Source organism: Gigantopelta aegis, chromosome 5 (assembly GCF_016097555.1).
Source record: "Gigantopelta aegis isolate Gae_Host chromosome 5, Gae_host_genome, whole genome shotgun sequence".
Classification (NCBI taxonomy): Eukaryota; Metazoa; Mollusca; class Gastropoda; order Neomphalida; family Peltospiridae; genus Gigantopelta; species Gigantopelta aegis.
The window spans coordinates 15,683,994-15,695,389 of record NC_054703.1 but is presented as its reverse complement, the minus strand read 5'-3'; the positions used below and the strand labels follow the sequence as shown (position 1 = coordinate 15,695,389).

The 11,396-nt window shown below is 40.7% G+C and overlaps 1 protein-coding gene across 1 annotated transcript in view; it reads right to left on the bottom strand.

The window, feature by feature from the left end:
- Window positions 1-11,396, bottom strand: part of LOC121373689 (death domain-containing protein 1-like) — a 60,249-nt gene that overhangs the window by 24,960 nt on the left and 23,893 nt on the right. The gene's annotated exons all lie outside the window — the stretch shown is intronic.

Below are 11,396 nucleotides of genomic sequence, written 5' to 3'. Positions count from 1 at the left end.
ACAGAGATAGTCCTTTTCATGATATGTTGACCCCAGGCAAAAGTGCATTAAACAAAATCTATGTGCTAGCTAATGCTATACTTTTAGTGTAAAATGAGTGTAGTTCTCAAAGATTATGTGTTTAAAGTAATGTCCTAAGATACAGAGTTTGAAAACTGAGGTTGTCCTTTCCATGATATGTTGCCCCCAGGTAAATGTGTAATAATAATAAAAAAATCCAGGTGCTAACTAATGCTATACTTTTAGTGTAGAATGGGCGAAGTTCTCAAAGATTATGTGTATATATTTAAAGTACTGTTCTGACATACAGAACTAGACAACTGAGGCTGTCTTTTTCATGATATGTTGCCCCCATGCTGGTAAAGGTACATTACAAAAATCCAGGTGCTAACTAATGCTATACTTTTAGTGTAGAATGGGCGAAGTTCTCAAAGATTATGTGTATATATTTAAAGTAATGTTCTGACATACAGAACTAGACAACTGAGGCTGTCTTTTTCAGGATATGTTGCCCCCATGCTGGTAAAGGTACATTAACAACATCCAGGTGCTAGCTAATGCTATATTGAAACATATGCTACTGAGTAAATATAATTAGGCTCTATGTCCACAGTTAAACCGCCGATGCTGGTACACAACTCTGAAGTGGCCTTTCAGAAGGTGTTTATACAATATCCAAGTGTTCTCTATGGGAAACATAACTTATTTAATTCATTGTATCGATGCCAGTTATGTCGCTGTGTGTTCCATTTTTCGTCATTCAATGTTCCTTTTACGTCAGTGCACAAGAAGCTGTGAGAAATACGGTTTTCTATACCACTGGTTATTAGTCGCATATTTTTTCTTTGTACACATCACGCGTTATGATGGCCAAATATAGAAAGTAAACATAACGTCGTTTGTAAAGACACAGCAACGTGAAAGTTCAAAGGTTAAAACAGCTGAAGCGCCGCCCCGTAACACTAATGAATGGGTAAACACAAACATTATATAATTTTGAATTGTCCAGAAAACTTGGACTGTAACTTGAAGCGAATGATGTAAGGGAGTAAATACCTTGTGAACATATCTCTGAAGGATTAAATAGCCTTGTTAGAGACGACACACACACACACACACAGAGAGAGAGAGAGAGGAGAGAGAGAGAGAGAGAGAGAGAGAGAGAGAGAGAGAGAGAGAGAGAGAGAGGGGGAGAGAAGGGGGGAGGGATAGAGAGGAGGAGGGAGAGGAGAGGAGGGAGGGAGGGAGAGGAGAGAGAGAGAGAGAGAGAGAGAGGAGAGGGAGAGAGAGCAGAGAGGGGAGAGGAGGAGGGAGAGAGAGAGGGAGGGAGGGGGAGAGGGAGGGGAGGGAGAGGGAGAGAGAGAGAGAGAGAGAGGCAGAGGAGAGAGAGGGAGAGAGAGAGGAGAGGGGCAGTGAGAGAGAGGGCCAGAGAGAGGAGAGAGAGAGAGAGAGAGAGAGAGAGAGAGAGAGAGAGAGAGAGAGAGAGAGAGGGGACGAGGTGGAAGGGTGTGGAAGGGGGTGGTGGACACTGTCTCCCCTCTCTCTGTCTCTCTCTCTCTGTCTCTCCCCTCTCTCTCTCTCTCTCTCTCTCTCTCTCTCTCTCTCTGCTGCCTCTCCCTCTCTCTCTCTGTGTCTGTGCGTATGTCTAGATACGTGTATGTGGCTGTGTGTGTATATGTTCGTGTGCCGTTGTCTGACTCACTCTCTCTCTCTCTCTCTCTCTCTCTCTCTCTCTCTCTCTCTCTCTCTCTCTCTCACACTATGTGCGTGTGTATGCACGTGCTCGTGTGTGTTGTGTTGTGTTAACATACAATACTTGCAAACAATAAAACACTCTGAACTAGATAATTATTATTTAATAATACTGTATACACACATACATGACACTGACGTAGCTAGAATTGATATTGGCGGTCCCCACCCACATTGGTGGTTGTTAATTCCTGCTTTTACATTTGTTATGGCCGACTATATTATGTCCCTAGTTTAGAAACTGCAATAACGTTGGTACTGAAGGCACATCATTCTAAATACGCACCCCGCAACGTGACCTCGCTACGTCGCTACCCCACCCCACCATTGTGTGCCGTATTGAACCACTTTAGAGGCAGAATTTCGCCTGGTTGTAGAGCGCTCATCTGAGCTGCTTAGATCGCAGGATCAAACCTCATCTGTGGACCCAGTGGATTTTTCCCGTCCCATCAAAGGAATAAGTTTGTTTAACGACGTCCCAGCACATTATAAACTATGACTATACAGTGAAAACCCTCTAAACCGGATGCTCTTATGACCAATACATATGTTCGGTATTAAGAGGGATCTGGTTTAGAGAGGTTAAGTTCTGTACTGGTTTTTAAAAAGGTTTTGACGCAATTCCCCGCATTACAGAGTGTCCGGTCTTGAGAGGTTTCACTGTGTATTCAAACGCTGGTGCATATGTAAACTACGTTTTGCTGCTAATGGCAAAACGTAGAGTTTCCTGTCAGAATTACCAAATGTTTGGCATCCAATAGCCGATAATTACTAAACCAATATGCTCTAGTGGTACCATTGAACAACAACAACAACAACAACAAAAACCTTTAACGTTTTTACTACCTTTCCCCACCAGGAAGATATGTATGTTAGTTTAAAATCTAAACAAAACTAGTGAAAATTCTACCTACCAGTCGTTGCTAACAGCGACTCGTATATCAACAGGAATTACCAGCACTAAAATCTCCAACGAGTCGTAAACGCCAAGACCAAACGGCCAGGGGCAGGCCAACAAACCAAGGGAAGGTAACTCTCGTTGTACACCAGCATCACAATATGTGTAAGTCATAAATAATAGTGGAAATCAATAAGGAGTCACGCCGACAACGTTTATGGTTTATGTGGATGAATTATGCCATTCTTCGGCAAACATTCCCGAGGTGGACCTTGAGAAAACGCGGGCAACCGCACGAAACCGTCTGCTAGAAGGGCAGCGTGGAAACAACGAGCTCGTTCACAGAAGGCGCCCAGTGAATGGAGGTAGCGTCAACAAACGACCAATAAACGGAGGTCGTTTAAGAAATGACCCTCGTCGAGTAGAACCCATTGGAATTCGGACGTGGTCAGGGCATATTGAAAAGAGCTCTGTTATTTGGCGAGGCATTTGGAGTTAGATACGTAGATATTTCTTTAGATACCTTGACCTCTTAAACGACAAAACGTAACGGCGTCTACAACCATGGTTGTGCCATCGGGTTTAAGGCTTGTGGGAGCTGAATTGATACACAAAAGAAAGGAATGTGTGTATAACAACACCCCAGCACATTTCAAACTACGACTATTTGGTATCTAATATATCGTCATTTCAACACTTGATGGGTCGAAGGGGCGGAACGTCGTCCAGGGGTAAAGCGCTCGTCTGATGCGCGATCGGTCTGGGATCGATCCCCGTCGGTGGAACCATTGGATTATTTCTCGTTCCAGCCAATGCACCATGACTCGTATGTCACATACCGTGGTATGTATTATCCTGTCTGTGGGATGGTGTGTATAAAAGATCCGTTGCTACAAATGGAAAAATGAAACGGGTTTCCGCTCTAGGACTTGTCAAAATTACCAAATGTTTGACACCCAATAGCCGATAGATGTCGTTAAACAAATTTGTTTTTGATGGATCGATGTTGAGTGTCATTTTGAAACAGCGTATCAAAGTTTTGTTTTGGTTAACGACATCACTAGAACACATTGAGTTATTAATCATCGCCTATTGAATGTCAAACATTCAATAATTATGACATAGTATAAGAGAGGAAACCCGCTACATTTTCCCATCAGTAGCAAGGGATCTTTTATCCCACAGACAGCATAGTAAATACCACGACCTTTGATATACCAGTCGTGGAGCACTGGCTGGAACGAGACATTGTCTAATGGACCCTCCGACGGGGATCGATCCCAGACCGACCGGCACCGGAATGGTTGAGAAAGTAATCTTTTAAAGGAACCGTTCCGAGTTTGCTTCCATTGTTTACTTTATTATTGACAGCCACTAGTAACACGGTAATATAAACAATCCAGTTGTCAATAATCACTGTTATGTTAATTATAATCCACTCCCTGCCCCACCCCTTGAATCCCTCCCTAATCCATGTAAATAATTCTTATTAATGCAAATCATATTTCACTAATCGCCTTAGCCAGCTATGCCAAATCAATACGCAGTTACCATAGATATCGTCCAAATAAACTAGTTCAAATGTTATGCCATAATTTGTGACGATGTCGTAAAACGAGCACGCGCCCTGAGCAACTCTTCCGGTTATGGAAATATTTACGGTATGCCGTAAAGCAGCGAGATCGAAAACTAGGTGATTTCTTTGTAATAATTTGATTGCTGTAATAAAGAATATGGCACGTTGTCGATACGACACCCGGGCTCGCCCATGGTAAGAGCGGAAGGCAATCAGAGAGTGATTTTTACGTCGGCGGTTCCCACGGCGTGGTCGGCAGTTCTAAATCACTCGTTTCATTTCATTGTAGCTCAGCGGTAAAGCGCTCGCTTGATGTGCGGTCGCTTTAGGATCGATCCCCGTCAGTGGCCCAATTGGGCTATTTCTCGTTCGTTCCAGCCAGTGTTCCACAACTGATGTAAAAAGATCCCTTGCTGCTAATCGGAAAGAGTAGCCCATGAAGTGGCAACAGCGGGTTTCCTCCCTCAATATTTGTATGGTCCTTAACCATATGTCTGACGCCATATAACCGTAAATAAAATGTGTTGAGTGCGTCGATAAATAAAACATTTCCTTCCTCCATTTCATTTTCGTGCTTATATCCAATTAAGGTTCAAGCACACCGTCTTGGGCACATACCTCAGCTACGTGGGCTGTCTTTCCAGTACAGTGGGTTAGTGGTTAGTAGTGTGAGAGAGAGAGAGAGAGAGAGAGAGAGAGAGAGAGAGAGAGAGAGAGAGAGAGAGAGAGAGAGAGAGAGAGAGAGAGAGAGAGAGAGAGAGAGGGTGTAGTGGTCTTACACCTACCCACTGAGTCGCTAAAAATTCGCTCTGGGAGCCGGTAACAGACTGCGAACCCTGATCCTACCAGCCTTATATCCGATAGCTTAACCACGATACCACCGAGGCCGGTCTAAACCAGTCAGTGTTTGTACTCAATCCATCAGCCGAGGTAACGAGTGAAAACAGTGTGTTCGTATAACTAGGTGCGCATCAGGTGGGATCCCAAACACACACACACACACACACACACACACACACACACACACACACACACACACACACACACACACGCACACACACACACACACACACTTCAATCAAACAATACACTAGTATATTACAGAATACAAAAAAATGCGAACTTATTCTGTCCACCTGTCAAGGACCTTTAAATTCTATTTTCAAACACAACTGATTTTCAACCCCTTCTATTAAAAAGTACTAGATCCGCGCCTGGTAACCAAAGCCACTCGTAAATATCAGAGGGAGTCGTAAATATCACATTGCCGGGCTCGAACTTGAGAATTTATTACCAACAGCAATTTTGAAACTTTTTTGCCGTGGCAAAATACCTACGGCAATTTTAAGCCTGGCTACAGCAGTTTTTAACCAATTACGTTGTACAAAATTAAAAACCAAACAATTATTCCTTCAGTCAATGGCAATACATTTTTACCCAACGACAAAAAACTGCCTTCGGTAAAGCCCCTGATCTATGGCAATGCATGTCACAGCTACGGCAATTGCCGTGGATGCCGGCGTTAAGTTTGAGCCCTAAAAATCAGTCATAAACGTGAGAATCCAGAGTCGCAAATAGCAAACCCCCTCACTCGTAAATATTAGATATACACCAATCTCGATCTGTCTTCTCCACCTCAGCCTACAAATCTCCAATTTTACCTTTAATAATTATTTAACATATTTTCTTTACGTTTACATGTATTTGAAAACAAACTCCAACCCCAACATATTTACTTGAATCCCATCATCTAAACTGGAATTTAATTTAATTTTGAATTTTTATATTGATCTGGTTCATCATTTACTGTTTGTATTTACCATGGTTTGACACCCAATAGCCAATATATTTTTCGTGCTGGGGTGTCGTTAAACATTCATTCATTCATTCATTCTAAACTGGAAGGACAGTTACAGTTAACATTTTTTTCATCAGAATTGATTGTGGATTTTGATAAATGATCATCACATTGAAACTGCCAGTTTTTGATTATTATCAATCGGTCAGTCTGGGATCGATCCCCGTCGGTGGACCCATTGGGCTATTTCTCGCTCTATCCAGTGCACCACGACTGGTATATCGAAGGCCGTGGTATGTACTACCCTGTCTGTGGGATTGTGCATATAAAAGATCCCTTGCTGCTATTCGAAAAGAGTAGCCCATGAAGTGGTGACAGCGGGTTTCCTCTCTCAATATCTGTGTGGTCCAACTCCATATAAACCGTAAATTAAAAAAATGTGTTGAGTGCGTCGTTAAATAAAACATCTCCCTCCTTCCTTCATTACTCTTTCGTGACATCGCATGTAGCAGATCTGGGGCCCAATTCACTAAACTCTCGCAACTTTGCGATCTCGCAGTGCAATGCTAAAATACTTGCAAAGAGGATGCTTTGTTGTCTAGCAGAGCCTAAGAGACCTTTGTGAATAAGGCCGCTGGTAAACTATGTTCTCGCTGTATAATAATAATAAATATTACCATACATAGCCTTTCTCAGTGACAAAACTAATAACTACCTGACCGTATTCACGTCTGCCAAAAGGTTCATTTAGAGTGGATGGGATGCATGCGTCTGACGCGTCTGCGTGTTATGTTTTGGGCATATATACCCCATATACGATTATTTCACTGCGGATGGCATCTAATCTAGACGCTTTCATTGCAAACTATGTTGTTGTTGTTGTTGTTGTTTTTTGTTTTTTTATTTGCACCGCACGCATCCTGTCTCTATAAGCCTTTTTACAGGCTGGTAGGTAGTGGGTTCGGATCCCAGTCGAGGCATGGGATTTTTAATCCAGATACCGACTCCAAACCCTGAGTGAGTGCTCCGCGGTGTAAACCACTTGCACCGACCAGTGATCCATAACTGGTTCAACAAAGGCCATGGTTTGTGCTATCCTGCCTGTGGGACGCGCAAATAAAAGATTATTGCTGCTAATCGGAAAGAGTAGCCCATGTAGTGGCGACAGCGGGTTTCCTCTCAAAATCTGTGTGGTCCTTAACCATATGTCTGACGCCATATAACCGTAAATAAAATGTGTTGAGTGCGTCGTTAAATAAAACATTTCTTTCTTTCTTTCTATAAGACTTTAGACTGAGCCTGAAATTCCCCTAACTCTCACATAAAACGTGATTCTATTTTTAACTGGAATTCTGTTTTTGTTTTAACGACTCACTCTATCGTGGTTTATAGCTGTTCAAACAGTCTGAAGTGTGTTATATGAAGGGACGTTTTATACTCGGGTACACGGAAAACAATCTCTACTACCCTTAAGTTCTGTTTATCGTAGTTCAAACAAAATTGAATATACCGAGTTCTCCTAATATATTACCTTCATAATACACGTGTAATGGGTTAGTCAGGAATGTTATCAACAGATCTGGTTCTTCTTTTAAAATCACTGACTCTAACTTCTGATGCATATTCCTCTTTGGAAAGAAAGACAGAAAGAAAGAAAGAAAGAAATGTTTTATTTAACGACGCACTCAACACATTTTATATGGCGTCAGACATATGGTTAAGGACCACACAAATATTGAGAGAGGAAACCCGCTGTTGCCACTTCATGGGCTACTCTTTTCGATTAGCAGCAAAGGATTTTTTATATGCACCATCCCACAAACAAGATAGCACATACCACGGCCTTTGGTATACCAGTCGTGATGCACTGGCTGGAGCGAGAAATAGCGCTGACGGGGATCGATCCCAAACCGACCGTGGCATGTGCTACCCTGTCTGTGGGATGGTGCATATAAAATATCCCTTGCTACTAATGAAAAATAAATGTAGCGGGTTTCCTCTCTAAGACGATATGTCAAACTTACCAATTGTTTGACATCCAATAGCTGGTGATTAATGAATCAATGTGCTCTAGTGGTGTCGTTAAACAAAAGAAACTTTAATCGTAGCCAATATTGGGCGACCAAGTGGTAAAGCGTTCGTGTGTGTATGTGTTTCACTGACTGGGACACCCCTCCCCCAAAACAAAAACAAAAAACAAACAACAACAAAAAAACAATAATAAAAAAATAAAGAATAATAAACAACAACAAAAAACAAAATTAAAATTAAAATAAAATAAAATTTAAAAAATCTAAGTATAGGTCCTCCGAGGCAGCTCTATCAACAACGAGAAACACAGACAAAGAACAAAAAAACCCATAGCAGACGAAATATCATAACAAAAATAAAAGTAGTTAGTAGTTAGTACTACTGTAGTATAATTTTTATTGTTGTTATTATTATTCGTATACTGTATTTATTCCTATATATTAATTATTCCACTGAAATAAACACCAACTATATCTCTTTTCTATGTATCATTTTGCTGTAATTAAATAATACTAAAATAACAATAACAGTTAAACGTCGCACAGGAAATATACTGTTCAACAATCGACTCAGCCAGTTATACGTCAAACATTTCAACTTGATTGCAAATCACAGACATTTCGACGTCGACAGTTTTAAGTTTCATGACGAACGAGCAGCGACACATTATAATCGAGTATGAAATGACCGGCCTGTGATCATACGCAGTCAGCGGAGCGATAACATTTTGCTTTCACTCCCCAGTTTAGCGAGATGATAAGGCGTATTGTCCCGTCTAGTTGCCGTGGCGACGCGATAAACAAAACAGACCCACGTCGGGTAGAAAATACCGGACATTTTGAATATCAACTTTCTCGATCACGGTTTGTAGATGCGAAGCGTGACCCGGCTGTTGTTGACATCGTTTGTTTCATCTCCTATTGATTTAGTGTACGTGTACGTGTACGTCTACGTGTACGTATTGTTTCTTTTTCATTTACACACTTCCAAAGAAAAAACTGAAACGCTGATTGATTTTTATTTAGAAATGTAGACAAAATTCAATAAGTATTTAATATGTAAATACTAAACAAATAAATACGAATCAATAATACGTTTAAATAAATAAATAAATATAATAGAGAAATAAGAAAGAAAGAAAGAAGTGTTTTATTTAACGACGCACTCAACACATTTTATTTACGGTTATATGGCGTCAGACATAGGGTTAAGGACCACACAGATTTTGAGAGGAAACCCGCTGTCGCCACTACATGGGCTACTCTTCCGATTAGCAGCAAGGGATCTTTTATTTGCGCTTCCCACGGGCAGGATAGCACAAACCATGGCCTTTGTTGAACCAGTTATGGATCACTGGTCGGTGCAAGTGGTTTACACCTACCCATTGAGCCTTGCTCACTCACTCAGGGTTTGGAGTCGGTATCTGGATTACAAATCCCATGCCTCGACTGGGATCCGAACCCAGTACCTACCAGCATGTCGACCGATAGCCTGCCACGACGCCACCGAGGCCGGTAGAAATAAGAAAGCAAGGAAAAACACAAATAAATAAATAAATAAATATAATAGAGAAATAAGAAAGCAAGGAAAAACACAAATAAATAAATAAATAAATATAATAGAGAAATAAGAAAGCAAGGAAAAACACAAATAAATAAATAAATAAGAAAGAAAGAAATGTTTATTTAACGACGCACTCAACACATTTTATTTACGGTTATATGGCGTCAAACATATGGTTAAGGACCACACAGATAATGAGAGAGGAAACCCGCTGTCGACACTTCATGGGCTACTCTTTTCGATTAGCAGCAAGGGATCTTTTATATGCACCATCCCACAGACAAGGTAGTACATACCACGGTCTTTGTTATACCAGTTGTGGTGCACTGGCTAGAACGAGAAATAGCCCAATGGGCCCATCGACGGAGATCGATCCCAGACCGACCGCGCATCGAGCGAGCGCTGTACCACTGGGCTACGTACCGCCCCAAATAAATAAATAATACAGTGTTGTGTATGGTGTGATGGGCCCATCGACGGGGATCGATCCCAGACCGCCCCAAATAAATAAATAATACAGTGTTGTGTATGGTGTGATGGGCCCATCGATGGGGATCGATCCAGACAGCCCCAAATAAATAAATAATACAGTGTTGTGTATGGTGTGATGGGCCCATCGACGGGGATCGATCCCAGACCGCCCCAAATAAATAAATAATACAATGGTGTATGGTGTGACAAAACAAAGCTACTATTCCTTCTCAGCAGAAGCATAGGATCCATGTTTCAATGTTGTTCTTTTGTTTCTTTGGGGTTTGTTTGGGGTTTGTTTTGTGTGCTTTTTGTGTTACAAAACGCTCAAATAGCACGCATATCTCAATGTTTAAATGGAAAATGATAAAGTTTTGTGGTCACAGAGACAGAGAATGCCAGTTGAGTAAAAATGTATAGAAGAATGGTGTTTGACAGTAAGAAAATTGCAATTAAATAATAAAAATGTATACGAGACAATAGCTAACAAGACAGTACGCACCACCTTCATTTTGTTACTTTACATACATTAAAATATTAATACCCAATGACATGACACTACACACCACCTACCTCTTGTTATGTTACATACATTAAAATATTAATACCCAATGACATGACACTACACACCACCTACCTCTTATGTTACATACATTAAAATATTAATACCCAATGACAGGGCAGTACAGACCACCTACCTTTTGTTAAAGTACATACATTAAAATATCAATGACCAATGACAGGACAGTACACACCACCTACCTTTTGTTATGATACATACATTAAAATATTAAAATCCAATGACAGAATAGTACACACCACCTTCGTTTTGTTGTTATATAGATTAAAGTGTTAATGTCCTTTGACAGGCCATTACGTACCACCTACCTTTTCTTACAATACATACATTAAAATATTAATACCCAGTGACAGGGCAGTACAGACCACCTATCTTTTGCTACAATACATACGTTAAAATATCAAGGACCAATGACAGAACAGTACATACCATCTACCTTTTGTTATGTTACTTACATTGAAAGATTAATATGCAAAAAACAGGACAGTACGCAGCACCTACCTTTTCTTACAATACATACATTAAAATATTAATGCCCAGTGACAGGACAGTACAGACCACCTATCTTTTGTTAAAATACATACATTAAAATATCAGTGACCAATGACAGGACAGTACACACCATATACCTTTTCTTACAATACATACATTAAAATATTAATATCCAGTGACAAGGCACCTATCTTTTGTTACATACATTAAAATATCAATGACAGGACAGTACGCA